At 42.7% G+C, this 12,703-nt stretch overlaps 1 protein-coding gene across 5 annotated transcripts in view; it reads left to right on the top strand.

The window, feature by feature from the left end:
- flrt1a (fibronectin leucine rich transmembrane protein 1a) overlaps positions 1-12,703 on the top strand; it is an 82,133-nt gene that overhangs the window by 731 nt on the left and 68,699 nt on the right. Inside the window, exons 2-3 of one of the 5 annotated variants that reach the window (XM_058086309.1) lie at positions 583-639; positions 732-825. The exons of the other annotated variants lie outside the window; for them this stretch is intronic. The gene's annotated coding sequence lies outside the window, so the exon portion shown is untranslated. The remainder of the gene's footprint in view (positions 1-582; positions 640-731; positions 826-12,703) is intronic. 5 annotated transcript variants of the gene reach the window in all.

Below are 12,703 nucleotides of genomic sequence, written 5' to 3' on the forward strand. Positions count from 1 at the left end.
ATGTTACTGCGCATGTGCAGATTGATTCCATGTTACTGCGCATGTGCAGATTGATGACAAAGTTGATGGCACGGTTTGGGGGAAGATGAAGGGGAGATACCCGAGAACTTTATCTTGTTCAGGAAATATGATCATTTTTTCATATCTAATATGAAAAACATCTTAAATATTAATTTAATAAAAATATTACTTTTGTAATCTACTTACTTTGTAGCTAGCTAGGGAAGTCAACGAAGGCAGGTCAAACGTCCTGGAATGTAGCCACAACGATGGTGCATTCAAGGGTCGCTGGGAATACACAAAACATCATGAAACAACGACATAAACTTGCAAATATAAGGTCTTTTAACAGTTCATTATTTTTACAACAAAATAACAGCCCACATTTCCGAAACTGAGAATCATTTTTGATCAATTTATCTGCAAAACCTTTTCCTGTTTCTTTATTATTGCTTCTGAGCGTTTTTAATGCATATTTAATGCATATTTCCCTGCATAAATCAATGTGCATTTGCTATTTAACATTGCATTGTTGCGAAAGCAAGGCTGTTCTGTTTTTTGAGCATGATTATATTTCTTAAGGCGGAATGTTTTCAACTCACCTCCTGCACTGGATGTCATAAGGCCCCGTATGGATGGGTGAGGTTGCAGCTCTAATGGGGAAGGAGGAAAAAGCAATTATATTTAAGTAAGTGTAAATGAACGAGCAGTCTCTCTTTTGTGCCTTCCAGCAGCTGGCTCCATTCTAATGAGGAATCACTGGAGAAGAAAGTGGCCGTAGTGATCTTTGAACAGATGCCGATGAACTCATTACTGCTCTTAATGGTACATTAATGTTCTTAAGTGACGGAAGACTGTCTTCCATGTGGTCCCGAGTGCTTGCTGTGGAGTCAAACATGAGTTTTTTTTTGGTCACATAGCTTGAAAATAATGCCAAATCACTTTCCCTGTCACTTTCCGTGGGCATGCCTGTACCTGCAGAAACCTCAAATGTGACGTTGTAATACACGTCCGTGCAATTGATTGCCATGCTTTGCAGCATGACATGGATTGTTGGCTGCGAACGAATTCCCGGCTGCGCCTCTGAGGTGAATGACAACATCTTCAAAGGCCAGTAGTGCTGTTACTTCCTGTTATTGCTGTTACGGTGATGTGTTTTGAAGGCCCAGTCTTTGCAAGAAGAAGCACTATTTACCCTCTAAACTTGCAGCTGGTTCCCATGTGTTCATGTGGCGCTGTCCGTGGTACTGAGCCCCATCAACTCCACTCCACCGGGGGTCGGCAGCAGGCTTCTTGGCAGCCACGTCCCAAAAGCAGAGCAGCTGTGAAGCGATATACTGTCCTGCATGATATAACGTGTCATGCGGTCTTTAATGAAATTAATTTCCGAGTGGATAATTAATAATATATTGAGTGGATAATAAAGCAGTATATTGAGCATGAAGATCTGGACGGATCATCTGATGGAACATCGTCAGCAGGATCCCCATGCCATTAAGTCGCTCGTTGGCACATTTTCAGAGCTTGTGTGTGCACGTAGAAGCGTACGCGTGGGCCTTTAACAGGCACAACCATATTTAATGACGGGGGTGTTCAGAAAGGACCTCAATCTGAGGTTGGTAATAATAAATAAATATAGGAAGTATGTTGAAATCTTGGGTCAGATCTTTGCATTGGTGAATAGTGTATTGTAATAAAAACAACAATATCCATATTGATAAAATACTGTATTATGATGACGACAATCCCTCGTTTAACACATCACACCAGTGAAGTAGGTTGCTTTATTTAGAAATGGAATATTTTTCTAGAGCATAGAAAAAGTGTGTACGGCCTTCTCGACACTATTAGAGCCCTCTAGACATGAAATAACACCCCTATAGTCACCTTTACGCTCTTATTTCCCTCGTTTATCACATTACATCAGTGAAGTAGGTTGCTTTATTTAGAAATGGAATATTTTCATAGAGCAGAGAAAAAGTGTGTACGGCCTTCTTGACACTATTAGAGCCCTCTAGACATGAAATAACACCCCTATAGTCACCTTTACGCTCTTATTACCCTATATAGTCGATGTTGTAAGACAAAATAAGACTCGGGCTCATGTGTGTTGCTGTAAAATGTGTTCCGGACAGGAAATTACATCAGGGTTTGAGTTTTAGCTAGCTGGCTTTTCATTTTTGGGGAAGGACGGCAGCGACGAGCACCTTCCAGCTCAGGCCTGCTAAACCCGTCCACACCTGAAATGAAAGAAAATATATTTATAATCCAGTTCAATGGACAAATATTAATAATTATTATGTTTCATTTCTTATTTGGGGCGACACGGTGGTCTAGGGGTTAGCGTGCAGACCTCACAGCTAGGAGACCAGGGTTCAATCCCACCCTCGGGCATCTCTGTGTGGAGTTTGCATGTTCTCCCCGTGCATGCGTGGGTTTTCTCCGGGTACTCCGGTTTCCTCCCACATTCCAAAAACATGCTAGGTTAATTGGCGACTCCAAATTGTCCATAGGTATGAATGTGAGTGTGAATGGTTGTTTGTCTATATGTGCCCTGTGATTGGCTGGCGACCAGTCCAGGGTGTACCCCGCCTTACGCCCGAAGACAGCTGGGATAGGCTCCAGCACCCCTCGCGACCCTCGTGAGGAAAAAGCGGTAGAAAATGAATGAATGAATGAATTTCTTATTTGTCTTCATGACTGACTGACGATGACGTCACAAATTTATGAATTCATCGGCAACATTCTTCTCCTGTCTGGCTCCCTCCCTCCCGAAATTAGACTTTGTGCAACCCTATGTTCCACGTTCACCCATTCATCACCTGGGGGCGGAGTGCAGTCAGTGCTTCCGTTAATTAGTATGTCTGAGGGGTACAGGGTTCAATTCCCCCGATGAGGCTTGAGGCTATCTGTCTGTCTGAGCACCGTGGCTGAGGGGTAAAGTGGCCGTCTGGCGCTCTAAAGAGTGCGGGCTTGACTCCCAACCCCCCCATTCACCGTCAAACCAGTAAAATTAACCTTGAGGATAGACACCGACCCCCTACTCCCACCCCCTTGGCTTTGATGCCGTGTCGTCATTGTGAAAGGGATCATGTTGTTAAGTCAGGAGTGACAATGAAGTAGCGTCGTCGCACGAGGGCATCACCTTATGGAAGTAACTCCCACCCTTGCCCTCCTCTGACTCGGTGGCATTTCCACAAGCCGCTCATGTAGCAGCCGCTAACCTCAGAGAGGAAATAGCAGACAGGAAGTCGACACGGCGGCAGTGGGCATTGGTCACACAGTCTGCCTTTGCAAGAATCAGAATGCTTTTGATTGACAAGTCAGACATGCGTTCATTGGCCGATTTCTATGATTTTTGCAATGGTCCGCCATAGGAGGAAACTACTGTGTTTTGGTGCAGATCTGGGTAAAAGGTGCATGTTTGACACCCTGAGGGCTGGACATTCTACTTCAGGATTCATGCTTCCAGTCTTTCATTGACTAATACTTACATTTGTTTGATGATCTGACCCATGATGGACGACACAACCAGCACACAAAGCTTTCTAGATCTTCCAGAATCTGCACCTAAACGGTCTGTTTTTATTCATTCATTCATTTTCTACCATTTTTTCCTCACGAGGGTCGAAGGGTGCTGGAGCCTATCCCAGCTGTCTTCGGGCAAGAGGCGGGGTACACCCTGAACTGGTGGCCAGCCAATCACAGGGCACATATAGACAAACAACCATTCACACTCACATTCATACCTATGGACAATTTGGAGTGGCTAATTAACCTAGCATGTTTTTGGAATGTGGGAGGAAACCGGAGTACCCGGAGAAAACCCACGCATGCACGGGGAGAACATGCAAACCCCCCAGAGATGGCCGAGAGTGGAATTGAACCCCGGTCTCCTAGCTGTGAGGTCTGCGCGCTAACCACTCGACCGCCGTGCCGCCCTCGGTCTGTTTTAATGTATTAAATGTATTATTTTTTATCCCACTCACCTGGTACAGCCAACAGCTTGTACCCAGGCATGGCCATATAAGGAAGTCTGGTTCATTGTGACGCTGGCGTTGGAAAAAACTATGTGAAACTTTGGCATGGTTTAAGAGGAGAATCCAACATGGTACATGAGTACATGAGTTGGCCCCCCGCATCCTGTGATCTTTTTAGCATGCGGCTAAGTTTTTGACGCCCCTGGGTTCGATATCCGTCACTTGTGTGGCCGGCGAGTACGTACGTATTTCCTCCCCTTCCTCAAAGCGTCGTTGTTTTGCTGCCTCTGCAATCTCTTCCTTCATGAAAATTGCATTGATATGTCGCGCGACTGCCATCAGCGTGTCATGGACAAGTGAAATGAAATCCTGCAGTGGAGAAACATCAGCGTTGGACTTTGATAACAAACCTCCAACATGACCGCACGCAGACAGTGAATCAAATGCGCACAGGAAGACAGAAAGGTCTTGTTTTCCATTTGTTTTTATCCCGGCCATGTCGGCCTTTGCAGTCAAAGCGCCAAAGAGCCATCACTAAGTGATTCTCGGAGAAAAGCGTGTATTGATTCAGCGGCTTAAAAGGTTTTTCCAACTCTCATACAATTTAAAAACAGGCTCCCATACACCTTTTTACCCTCAATTCTATTAACCTCACCCCCCCTTCCCCTCTCGCTGGCTTTTTTTTTTTTTTTAATCATCTCATTGCTTGTGGTTGAGATGAGATTTTGTCATTACCTTCCCAGGAAGGAGCAGGCGTCCATCTTCAGGCATCACCGCGATGCTAATGCCGCCGTGATCTTCTTCTTCTTTGCCGTGACAGCAGCAGGACACTTTCTCTGCCAGTGATTCACTTTAACAAGCCCCCCCCCCGAATGTTATACTTTCATTTGGCAGGTGGGATGCCGTGTGCCAAGCCAGTTCAAATAAAAAACCCTGATCGCTGTACTTTATTGAAAGCAGGAGCACCGAAAGAACCATGAAGCTTCTATTCCAAGAAAAAACACATTTTTAATTGGATTAAAAACACATTTAGAAATTCATGGAAAAACCGACTGTGAGACTCCGGGTGGGAATGTAAAACGACGGTCTGGTACAGCGACCACCGCTTCTCTCGAAGTTGGCGTCTGATGGTTGTTGGACCGCACTCGGCACCAAGTTTCATTTGGGCCGAGGATCGTCCCGTGTCTTTACGTTAAGTCTATGGCATCATGGACCAGCTCAGGAAGGGTGACCCTTTTTGGGGTCTACCACTTGAACTTTTGGCTCCATAACCCTAAAAGACAGAAAGCTCTTTTGCCTTTGCCATCAAGAGATCGGGACAGACTTTAAACAAAGGTCGCAAAATAAATAAATAAATACATAAATAAATAGATAAATAAATAAACAAAGGTCGCAGGGGGTGCTGGAGCCTATCCCAGCTGTCTTCGGGCGAGAGGCGGGGTACGGGGGACTGGTGGCCAGCCAATCACAGGGCACATATAGACAAACAACCATTTACACTCACGTTCATACCTATGGACAATTTGGAGTCGCCAATTAACCTAGCCAAAAAAAAAAAAAACAAACGCATTTATTAAAAACAGAAAAATATACAAACTTTTTCAGTGCTTTGGTTCCAATTTTCTACAATAAAAGCTCTGATAAAACATTCCACTGTTCTCAAATATCTTAATTTTTATTTTTCTACACAAAATAAGATGGAAAAATAAATAAACAAATCAAGAATAAAGAAAATCAATCAATCAGTATTAAATAAATATAATAATAATAATAAAACGGCAAATAATAAAAACGTAAGAAACCACATATAGTTGGTGGGTAGACAAATGATTTTTTCAGATTAAAATGAACAAAGCATTATTAGAGCCCTGTAGACATGACAAAACACGACTATAGTCACATTTATACTCTTTTTATTTACAACATATTGCGCAACTGCAGGGTCTTGAGACACATGCTAACTCGCAAACTAGAGAGCTAGCGACCTAAACGGTAGCCTTCAAGTTATTTCCTTTCAACTTAAATAGCCAAAAACTTACCACTTCCACACGGATAGGGAGGATAACTATTAACAGTTATTTAACCTTTAACATGAACATGAATCAAACGTAATAATTTTTTCTGGGTACATGATACCATACAGCATCCATATCAAACTTGCGCGGGCCGCACTAACATTAAACTTTCATATCAAGGCGGGGGCCTCAAACTAGTGTCCTGCGGGCCACATTTGGCCCGCGGGCCGCATGTTTGAGACCCCTGCTCTAACGTATGGAGTGTATGGCGGACGACGTTAAATGCTTCAGAAAGCAGTGAGAAGAGACTAGATGACGGAGGGAGATGAGTACTCCAACTAGCTATCATCTACCGGCAAGGAATCCGTAAGAACGTACACCAACGTAGATTCCTTAAAGGGGGCACGCGGCTGAAGGAAACATCCGTCACCATGATGGCAAAGCATATCAATTATAGATACTTTACAGCTCTTCTTTTCATCATTCCACTCATTATATCATCTCCATCCCAAGCGGCCGATGCCCTGCAGGCCCGCCGTTGCCGCCACTCAACCGTCCTGGTCGCCATGGCTGCTGATTAAACGAGCGGGAAGGAATACGGTATATCATGCCACGCTCCGGCCAGCGTGTGCCGCCCTCTTGGCGTGTCCTTCACATGACACCGCTCAGGATGCATTCAGCCCCATTAGCTTGGAAAAACTCCCAAGCAGTGGAATTTGTGGGGAACAGCGTGCAGTGTCACAACATGACACGGCGTAAATAAAACATGATCTTTGTTTGCGCTGGAGTACCGCTAAAGTCTTTGGGATTAGCTGTTTGTGTGAATATTTAATGGCGTGCTGACACGGTCCCATGTATTATGAATATATATCATCCGGGGAGGCTAGCCCATGCTACGAAAACACTGTTTGATTTGACGTAGAGTGAAAGGATATATTTAGAACTCCGTGTTGAAGTAAGAGCTGAGGGCCTACGTGAATATTGTATATATAATGTACTGGGAACGTCGTTGGGAGTAATGGAAAGGAACCTTTAGGAGCCATGAATGAATTTAGATTAATTTTGTAGGTGCATGATAGTTTAAATTTGAATAGTGGTGTTATTGTTTATGATATTATTTAGGTTTGTTGTGATCATGTGGATAAGGGAAGTAGGTCAAATGGTTAATGGCGGTGATGGTTCGTTAATATCGGCACCTGCTCACCTGCGTATTTTTTGTTGACCGCTAATTCCTTTAATCTCTATTATTACTTTGATTATGAGTTTGTAAACGGTACCATAAGTTGATTATTATTACCATTATTTTTCTTTAGTAAAAGGTTGAACTTATTTTTCATATTTTTTTATGAGCGACGTGTCAGACAAAGGAAAGCCTCTCAGCGACTCTTTTGCATGAAGTCGCTACAGAACCATTAAAAGGAACGGCGACAATGACGATTGGCCAATCGGTGCTAGATTGGCCAAGTTCAGGTCAATGTTCCAAGTTCCACAGTTCCAAGACCTGTACAAAGACCATATTGAACCACCTGCACTCTTTTCTGAGAGGTCTTCTTAAGCCAGGAATGGAGTAGCTAGTATTGAGCTGTTAACTTCAAAAATCAGGGGTCTCAAACTTGCGGCCCGCGAGACGCTAGTTTGAGGCCCCCACCTTGATACTTTGAAGTTTAATGTTGAAATGACAGCTTAAAGCCGTGTGCACACCGGACACAATTAAACATGATTTTGCCCCCACCCATACTGTTACCCTACCCTGTTACCCCGCCCTGTTTTGCTTTGGATTAGCAATGAAGCTAAAGGCTTATATGACGCTGGGTACAAATAAATGCAGGAAATGATTTGGAATAAAACGGGAAAATACACGTCAAGATAAAGCATCTCATCAAACATGTTGTTAAAGTTACGACGCTGCTCCCAGATGGAACTGAGTACCATGCTAACTTGCTAATTGGGTCAAATTATTAAGTTTCATTCATGTTCATGTTAAAGGTTAAATAACTGTTAATACTATACATTTGAATCTGGAAAAAATAATTTCTCTACCAACTGTATGTGGTTTCTTAGGTTTTTCTTATTTGCTGTTTTATTATTATTTTACTTATTTATTACTGATTGATTGATTTATTGTCTTTATTCTTAATTTGTTTATTTATTTTTTTATCTTATTTTGTGTGTAGAAAAATAAAAATTAAGATATTTGAGAACAGTGGAATGTTTTATCAGATATTTTGGTGTGGAAAACCGGAACCAAAGTACTGAAAAAGTGTAGGGTATAGCAGAAGCAAAAGCATTGAAGATAGTTTTTTTTATTTATTTATTTTTCCAGTTTTTAATAAATGCGTTTTGGGTTTTTTTTAAAAACCCGATGCGGCCCGGCTTCACCCAGAACCTAGCTCCGGTGGCCCCCAGGTAAATTGAGTTTGAGACCCCTGATTTAAATGAAAAGTTTCCAAATACAGTAAACCTCGGATATATCGGATTCAATTGTTCCCACTGGTTTTGTCCGATATAAGCGAAATCCGTTATATACGTATACCGGAAAATGTCCGTTTTACGCATATATCGGATTTATATCCGGTATATGCGTAAATCGGATTTTATCCGTTATAAAAAGGCACTTCCTTGACTATGTTTCCAATGTACCTGGACGCGCAGGCAACGCTGCAAATGACGTCGTATAGCGGCCTGTCACGATTCGGCGAATCGGAGCCCCACGATGCGGCCATCCGATATATGCGAGGGAAATTTAATGGAAATGCTTTGGAACGGGACTGGAGATTTTGTCCGAAATAGGCAAAATCCGTTATAAAAAATCCGATATATGCAATGAATTTTTATTGGAAATGCATTACAGAAAAATTGGTTCTTTTTTATCTGTCCGTTGTGAGCGAATTTCCGATATATCCGAGTCCGATGTATCCGAGGTTTACTGTTGATGCTAATTTGTGTGTGTGTGGGGGGGGCATTTAGATAGTTGCTTTTAATAGACTTGAGCAGCCATAAAAAGTCTCTCTACGGAGAGTTGAATATCTTCCTCACAGGGAGAACTCTAATGAATATCGGGACCAGCGCTAAGTGACTCGGAAGCGGAAGTTTTGCGGGAGTATCTCCTTCACGCATCAGGATATCGGCCATGGAGGCAGGGAATGGCCAGTCCGCCTTTTAGGACGGAGGGCTTTCAAAAGGACAACCTGTCATCTGTTATTATGTCTCTCCGTGATCTGGGTCAAGCCCTTGAAATGCATGAGTGCCTTTAGAGACGCACGCTAGGCCAACGCGCGGCACACACGCCGCCAACACAATCGCTCTATTGTGGAGTCGCCCGCTGCTCTTATTACGAGTCTCTAAACTGCTCTTAGCGGCCCGCTAATGTACACAGACGCTACGCAGCGCCTGCAGCCATCGGGCAGGCCCGTCCGCCTTCCCGCACGTGGACGAGGATGAGGCCGAGCGTGTGCCGGAGATGACGGAGACGAGCATAAATGCGGAGACCTGAAATGCATTCTTGCCCTGGTGCAAAACTAATGGGGGAGGGGGCTGCGGGGGTGCGCTATGTGTGAATATGGAGATGTGTCGGTGGGCATTGTTTGTACGTGTGCATGCTAACGAGGGATTGACGCCGGGAGGTAGAGCTGAATGGTTTAAACTGGGGTGGGGGGGTCGGTGTTGTGATGGCTTCATGACTAATTTAGTTATAAGTGCTTATTGCTTCACCCATATTTTCACGTTCCAATACGGTTGGAAAACACTTTGTGTAAAGCCCCCCCCCCCTTCCTAAAAGGATGCAATGGCGCTTCTAGAACAGGCTGACCTAACCTTTTCCAGCAAGTGTCACAATATTTTTTGTATACATACATATCTTTAGATTTTATTTATAAGTATGTCAATTTTCTTCTTAGATAATCCTGGTAAATTTGATTCCCGCAATATTGACTTTATCCCCATACGATTTGGAATTTAATTTAATTTAATTTAATTTAATTTAATTTAATTTAATTTAATTTAATTTAATTTAATTTAATTTAATTTAATTTAATTTAATTTAATTTAATTTAATTTAATTTAATTTAATTTAATTTAATTTAATTTAATTTAATTTAATTTAATTTATTAATAATCAATATTAATTAATATTAATTAATATGAGTTTAATAATAATATTTCCCCTGTCTAATTTCCCAAAAATGATACATTTTTGTTTTTCATATTATGAATTTAAAAATTTATTTTTATTAATTTAATATTTGACCACTATGCTACCAACACGGCGTTACTTTTCTTGTTAATATTACATATTTATTTTTGTAAAATTATTTTATTTGAATCTTTTTTCCTAATATTTTGACTTTATTCATTCATTTTTTACCACTTTTCCTCACAAGGGTCGCGGGGGGTGCTGGAGCCTATCCCAGCTGTCTTCTCCACCTTGGACTGGTGGCCAGCCAATCCCAGGGCACATATAGACAAACAACCATTCACACTCACATTCATACCTATGGACAATTTGGAGTGGCTAATTTAACCTAGCATGTTTTTGGAATGTGGGAGGAAACCGGAGTACGCGGAGAAAACCCGCGCATGCATGGGTAGAACATGCAAACCGAGGGTGGAATTGAACCCTGGTCTTTTAGTTGTGAGGTGTGCGTGCTAACCACTCGACCAATGTGCAGATATTTTGACTTTATATTCTTAAATTTACTGCTGATTTGGTTTGGTTTTCTTGAACAAACAATTAATACAAAACACACTTATATTGTTATACATGCATGAATACATATAAATACTAAACAAAAGGTATTAATGACCAATTAAGGGTACTTTTACCTGGAGGAAGGAAGTGGTTGGTGCAGCCATTTCGTGTTGCATTCATTGTCTTTTGAGGACACGTGGCTGATCTATGAGGAGCTTTGTGTTTTGCACCACGACTGCCAATATGTGCTGATTTAGCCCCCCCCACCCCAACCCCCCCAGCCCCCCAGTCCCCCCTGCACTGCCTCCTATAACATTAGCGTGCCGTATGCTGTGGGACCAAGCAAGTCAGCTCAGCCGTGTGGAAAATCACACCCTTAATTGGAAGTCATCAACAAGGACTCTTTTATAAGCAGTGAACACATCTTCAGCGGGGGCGGGGGGGCTTGAATGACTCACCTTTTCTATTTTACATATTTGTTATTATCAGCATATCGATTCGCATCCCTTTGCGTTATAATATTATATATTATATATGTGCTTGCGGCATTACCTCGTCTGTTTTATGGCGTTTGTATCATTTCTGCGTTTGCGGAGTTTGACCCTCTCGGTGCCTGTCAGTCAACTATAAGTCATTTTGACCTTGATTGACAGCTCTTTCAGCGACCATAACACTGCTGTATATGGATGTATTCATCTCTAAATCCAGCTTTTTCGGGGGCCCGGTGACAGATGTTCAAGTGCCGCTGATACAGTACGATTCGTGTACGCCAAAGAAGGGACGCACGCGCACGGAATTGATAAACACGACGACACAACGACTCACAAGGACAAACAAAATGTGCTGAGCAGAACTTATTGGCAACATCAAGCCGTTCCCGATGAATCTGACAGCTGCTTCGGCTTTAGTCGAGCGCGCCGCCTCTGTTCAATGTAGTGTGGATGAATGGGATGAATGCTATCACGCGCTAATGGGCCGCTAGCCGTTGAGCCTGGCTGAAATGCTTTGTTGGGTCCGTGAATAGGCAACAGGGAGGAGGTGGGGGGGGACATTTCCTCACCTTTGAAATAATACCCTTCAAGAAGTGGATGAATGACGTGCCGGTTTGTTACACGCCACAATCCGTCGCTAGCGTATATGCTTTTATGCTACTGTTATATATTTAGCACTTTATTCATGAGGATTGTGGTTAATTGGTTACAGATTACACCACTATAATAAGTGAATTGGAGTAGGATTCCGTATTTCATTCATTCATTTTCTAACGCTTTTTCCTCACTCGGGTCGCAGGGGGTGCTGGAGCCTATCCCAGCTGTCTTCTACACCCTGGACTGGTGGCCAGCCAATCACAGGGCACATACAGACAAACAACCATTCACACTCACATTCATACCTATGGACAATTTGGAGTGGCTAATTAACCTAGCATGTTTTTGGAATGTGGGAGGAAACCGGAGTACCCGGAGAAAACCCACACATGCACGGGGAGAACATGTAAACCGAGGGTGGAATTGAAGCCTGGTCTCCTAGCTGTGAGGTCTGCGTGCTAACCACTCGACCGCTGTGCAGATATTTTGACTTTATATTTATAAATGTACTGCTGATTTGGCAGGGGTCTCAAACACGCAGCACGCGGGCCAAATGTGGCTCGCAGGACACTAGTTTGAGGCCCCCGCCTTGATATGAAAGTTTAATGTTAGTGCGGCCCGCGCAAGTTTGATATGGATGCTGTATGGTATCATGTACCCAGAAAAAATTATTACGTTTGATTCATGTTCATGTTAAAGGTTAAATAGTTATCCTCCCTATCCGTGTGGAAGTGGTAAGTTTTTGGCTATTTAAGTTTAAAGGAAATGACTTGAAGGCTACCGTTTAGGTCGCTAGCTCTCTAGTTTGCGAGTTAGCATGTGTCTCAAGACCCTGCAGTTGCGCAATATGTTGTAAATAAAAAGAGTATAAATGTGACTATAGTCGTGTTTTGTCATGTCTACAGGGCTCTAATAATGCTTTGTTCATTTTAA

This window comes from Doryrhamphus excisus, chromosome 11 (assembly GCF_030265055.1).
Source record: "Doryrhamphus excisus isolate RoL2022-K1 chromosome 11, RoL_Dexc_1.0, whole genome shotgun sequence".
NCBI classification, from domain to species: domain Eukaryota; kingdom Metazoa; phylum Chordata; class Actinopteri; order Syngnathiformes; family Syngnathidae; genus Doryrhamphus; species Doryrhamphus excisus.